The sequence below is a fragment of the Amblyomma americanum genome, chromosome 3, assembly GCF_052857255.1.
Source record: "Amblyomma americanum isolate KBUSLIRL-KWMA chromosome 3, ASM5285725v1, whole genome shotgun sequence".
Taxonomy (NCBI): Eukaryota; Metazoa; Arthropoda; class Arachnida; order Ixodida; family Ixodidae; genus Amblyomma; species Amblyomma americanum.
The window spans coordinates 97,718,534-97,724,034 of NC_135499.1; the positions used below are offsets into that span (position 1 = coordinate 97,718,534).

A 5,501-nucleotide genomic window follows, 5' to 3' on the forward strand; every position below is an offset into this window, starting at 1 on the left:
GGCCACAGGTACGACGAGCAGATAAGCAGCTTCCGTCGGGTTGTAGTTTTTCTTATACAGAACGCCATCGCGCAAACAGAATGACGACAGTCCACGTTAGAAGATTCGTGGGGGCGACGCAGCGCTTCCTTCAAGATACTCAATAAGAGGTCGTAGTTCACTCTCGTCCCTTTGGTGTTGAGTGAGAACGGACGTGGAGATGGCGCCGAGAAAAACAGAATCGTCGTTGGGATCACTTCGGTTGTCCTCGATAGGAGCACGAGACAGACAGTCGGCATCACTGTGCTTCCTACCGGACTTATAACCGATGGTGACATCGAACTCTTGAAGGCGAAGGCTCCAGCCTGTAAGCCGTCCCGGGGGATCTTTGAGGTTCGCCAGCCAACACAGCGAGTGGTGGTCACTGACGACCCTGAAAGGGCGGCCATATAAGTACGGGCGAAATTTAGTCACTGCCAACACACTGGCCAGGCATTCTTTTTCGGTGATGGAATAGTTTGCCTCAGATCGTGGCAAGGTGCGGCTCTCGTATGCGATTACGCGTTCGATACCATCCTGCCACTGCACAAGGACCGCACCGAGGCCGATGCTGCTGGCGTCTGTGTGCAGTTCAGTGGCGGCTGACTCGTCGAAGTGTCGAAGGACGGGCGTACTTTGGAGACGAGTTCGGAGGTCTTCAAAGGCCTTCTGTTGTTCCAGGCCCCCGAAGAACGGTTCGGGATCTTTCGTGAGGCGGGTGAGGGGCTCAGCGATCTGGGAGTTCTGCACAAAACGCCGATAAGAGGCGCAGAGACCCAGAAAGCGGCCGAGTGTTCGCTTATCGATGGGCACAGGAAAATCAGCCACGGCGGCTGTCTTATCGGGGTCGGGGCTAACCTCTTTAGCACTCACGATGTGGCCGAAAAACTTCAACTCTTCGAAAGCGAAGTGACACTTTTCGGGCTTCAGAAAAGGACTGGCCAACCGAATTGCTTCGAACACAGCTCGCAGGCGTCTCAGGTGCTCTTCGAACGTATCAGAGAAGATAACGTCATCCAAGTACACGAGACAGGACTGCCATTTCAGATCGGCAAGAATGGTATCCATCATCCGCTGGAAAGTTGCAGAAGCCGAGCACAGGCCGAAAGGGAGCACCCAGAATTCGTACAGACCGTCCGGTGTAATAAAGGTGGTCTTTTCCCGGTCGCATTCGTCCACCTCGATTTGCCAATAGCCGCTGCGTAAATCAAGTGATGAGAAGTACTTGGCGTGGGGCAGCCGATCCAGGGAGTCATCAGTGCGCGGCAGGGGATAAATATCTTTTTTTTGTGACTTCGTTTAACTGTCGGTAATCAACGCAGAACCGTACGGTTCCATCTTTCTTTGCTACTATAACAACAGGCGACGCCCACGGGCTCGTCCACGGCTGTATAACGTCGTCCTGGAGCATTTCTTGAACTTGGCGTTGAATGGCATCACGCTCCTTTGAAAAGATCGGGTAAGGCGGCTGATATAACGGGCGCTGGTTGGCGTCGACTATAATTCGGTGCTTTGTGAGCGGTGTCTGCCTAACCTTAGAGGTCGAGGCGAAGCAGTCACAGAAAGACTGTATAACGCTTTCGAGGCAGCGTTTCTGATTAAACGGGAGGTTCGGGTTCACCTCAGTTTCATGGGAGTGGTCGGTGCCTCCACTGATGCCGAGGCTTCGGACAAAGCGTGCTGTCCCGCGAATTCACCGAGTTCTTCGAAATACGCAATAACTGTTCTTCCAGGCAAACACGGAGGTTCACAGCCAAAATTGGTTACCAAGAGCTCGGTTCGGCCATTGTTCAGCTCGACAATTCCGCGAGAAACACAGATTTGCCGACCAAGGAGCAGCGACATGTTGGTTTCAGCGATGCCACGAGTACCAGTGATGTCGCAATCTATGGTAACAAACATGCTAGCTCTTGACGGGACTAACACGTGGTCGTCAAAGACGCGTAACTTAGTCCCGCATGGCTCGGGATCGCCGTCAACAGGGGGTTGGGTGGAAAATGACACGACCAGCTCCTGAACGTTGATGACAGCACCGTACCGAAGGAAATCCAAACCAAGTATCAGGTCTTTGGAGCGCTCGGGTAGCACAGCAAAGCAACCAGGGAAAGTAGCACCGCGGATCTGGATTAGTGACGTGCAGACGCCAATTGGCGCAACCACATGGCCGCCGGCGGTGCGGATCTGGGGTCCAGACCAAGGGGTCAGAACCTTTCTGAGGGCCGTAGCTAGCCGACTGCTCATTACAGAAAAGTCAGCGCCGGTATCCACAAGTGCGGTCACATCGCGATTATCAGCGATTACTGGGATTTCGGCAGACACCAGCAGTCGGTCACAGCCCGTCGTTGTCGTTGAGGTCGTCGGGTGAGGTCGTCATCGGTCGAATCGTAGCCGCGAATCGTCGGGTCGAGGCTCTTGACTTGATCCAATAGCGGCGGCCCTACCCCCGGGGGACGCCGTCTTCAGTTTTCCCGATGTGGGGACGCGCCTCTGAACTGGCTAGAAAAAGACGGGCGGCTTGTGAAGAATACCGCCTTGGGGATGGCGACCGGGACTGGCGTCGCCGGGAGGTCTTTAGCTGCGCGTTATCGGACAGATACTGCTCGGTGTCCCGCGGCCGTTCTCCGTAGCGTGGTCGAGGTGCGTCAGGTGGAAAACCCCTTAAGCCCATTCTGCGGTAGGGGCAGTGGCGGAGGATGTGGCCGGGCTCCCCACAGTGGTAGCAGAGTGGCCTATTGTTTGGCGTACGCCAAACGCGCGCTTTGCTCATGGTGGACAGGGGCTCCTGTGGTACGACGAGTACAGCAGCAGTTGGGTACCGCAGTGAAGGCACAGGAGTGACAGGACAAAATGCTTGACTCACTGGCCCAGGACGACTTTGTAGTGCTTGACTGTACGTCATCACATAGGGCGCTGGCTGCGGAGCTGGTGGCGACTGAACAGCTCGCCGGACTTCATCTCGGACCACGTCTGGTATGGCAGCGACGCTTGCCTGTGGAGCTTCGAAGCGAAGTTTCTCGAGTTCTTCGCGCACCAGGCTCCTCACAAGATCTCGAAGCTCCTCAGTGGGTAACGACGTGGGCGTGCAGTGGTGAGCGGCTGCTACACTAGCCTGACGGCCGTAGTGCGCGCCCCATTCATGCAGAGACCGCTCCATGCTTGTTGCCTCCTTGGCAAAGTCGGCCACCGTTCTTGGCGGGTCACGTACTAGTCCGGCAAACAATTGCTCTTTGACGCCGCGCATTAGGTGGCGTACCTTCTTGTCCTCGGGCATAGCAGGGTCGGCGCGATTGAAGAGTCGCGTCATGTCCTCGATGAACATGGCGACGCTCTCGTTCGGCTGCTGCGACCTCGATTGCAAGGCGATTTCAGCCTTCTCCTTTCGTTCGCTGGTGTTGAACGTGGCTAAGACCTCTCGGCGAAAGATCTCCCAGTTAGTGAAGGAAGCTTCGTGGTTCTCATACCACATCTTGGCCGAGTCCTGTAGTGCGAAGTACACGTTCGGCAATTTGCGCTCGCCGTCCCACTCGTTGAAGCCCGCCACACGGTCAAAGCTGGCCATCCAGTCTTCGAAGTCCTCAAACCTATCACCGTGGAATGATGGGGGCGACCGAGGCGTGTGAAGGACGAACGGCGGCGCATTCCCGGAATGCTGACTTGTCTGGCTAGCCGTAGCGGACGTCATGGCCCTTGCTGGTCTTACGAGTTGGCCGAGCTCTGGTTGTAGGCCTCGCGGGTGGCGGCTCGCCTTGTGGACTGGTGTTGTAGCCAGGCGTTGAGAACTGACGTCAAGAGTGTCCTCGAGGTCAGCGTACATAGATCGTTACCCAGCGGCTCCACCAAATGTGTCACCTATAAACGATCGAAGCACTCAAAGAAAGGTTTAATTAGACGTACTAGGCGTGGAACACATCAGGGAGCTCGAGCGAGGAAGAAGCCGAAAACCTCTAGCCCCTCGAGTGCGCAAGGCATGGCAAGTCCCATCTAAAACAGTTCGGCAGCGGTATGGCGCCACTGGATTGATTGCGACTGTGGCAATATATTAACTTTTCCGAACCAGATGTCGCCGTGCTTACGATACGTATATCCTGACCTAGCAGGGCTAGGCCAGGATATACGAATTCTCGCGGTGCTCGAGGGGGCCGGTATGAGCGGGCGCCTTTTGCGATAAGTTCATGGTTTCCTGAGCGGGCGCACCATGCGCGCACGAGTAGAGGTAAGCTCTCCAAGCCTCGCCCGGTGGACATGGGCGTGCCGCAGGGCACTGTCTTATCACAATTTCTGTTTAATGTGGCCATGTCGGTGGTGCCAGCCTCCCTCCCCACGAGCGGCCGACATCCTGTGTACATGTTCATATATACGAATACGAATACGGTTTATTTTCATATTTGTACAAACCATGGGGAGATGGAAGAAAAAGCTCCTGAACAGCAACTTGACAGGCTCCCACCCCCCTTGTTTACATAGGCAACAGCAGCTCATACAATATACATATACAGATCAGCATACACACACAAAAAAACACGTTTTGATGGATATTTTATACATCACTAAAATTGCTGAAAGACAATTTCCGTGAAATCTATAGGTACGAAACGCAGTGTAAGTATGCATGATTGAAAATACTTCAAAGATTTTAAAGAACAGCAGTTATAAACCCAAACGGAAGAATTAACAGGTACACAGAGCATACAGATCAAACCTGAGAAAAAAAAATTCCATGAAAGGTAGTGCATATGTAATACAATTGTAGCATTTGAGAAAGAGAAAAAAAAGTAATTACCCTTTTCTCAACCATATTTCTAAACAACTAAAGGAATAAATCTCTGAATTCTGTTTTCGAAATCCTCATCACATCAATTTCTTTGCGAAAAAAAAAATAACCCGCCACGGTGGCTCAGTGGTCAGGGCGCTCGACTACTGATCCGGAGTTCCCGGGTTCGAACCCCGACCGCGGCGGCTGCGTTTTTATGGAGGAAAAACGCTAAGGCGCCCGTGTGCTGTGCGATGTCAATGCACGTCAAAGATCCCCAGGTGGTCGAAATTATTCCGGAGCCCTCCACTACGGCACCTCTTCTTCCTTTCTTATTTCACTACCTCCTTTATCCCTTCCCTTACGGCGTGGTTTAGGTGTCCAACGATATATGAGACAGATACTGCGCCATTTCCTTTCCCCCAAAACCAATTATTATTATTATTATTAAAAAAATAATTTAACACTCTTGGTACTGTGTGTCGCAACATTTCTTCACCATAATTGGTGCGGTTACGATGAACTTCCCAGTACTCAGGATGTCTAGTTGTATAATAATGAGTATTCATTTGCAAGTTTGCCAGATTAGTTATGAGATTAATGCCTTGTTTCTTTTCATCCCTTAAGTTTTTACAAAGATGATAGTTATACAAGTTCTCTATGCTAATTAGTCTAAACTTTCTAAGCAAGCTGCCTACTGAGTAGTCTGGTGAAGAATCTGCAATAATCCTGA

The 5,501-nt window shown here is 52.4% G+C and overlaps 1 non-coding gene across 1 annotated transcript; it reads left to right on the plus strand.

Moving 5' to 3' along the window:
• The first annotated feature begins 4,901 nt into the window (after nucleotides 1–4,901).
• On the plus strand, nucleotides 4,902–4,974 carry TRNAS-ACU (transfer RNA serine (anticodon ACU)). Its single transcript has one exon. It is a non-coding gene; the product is annotated as a tRNA-Ser (tRNA).
• Nucleotides 4,975–5,501: the final 527 nt, after the last annotated feature.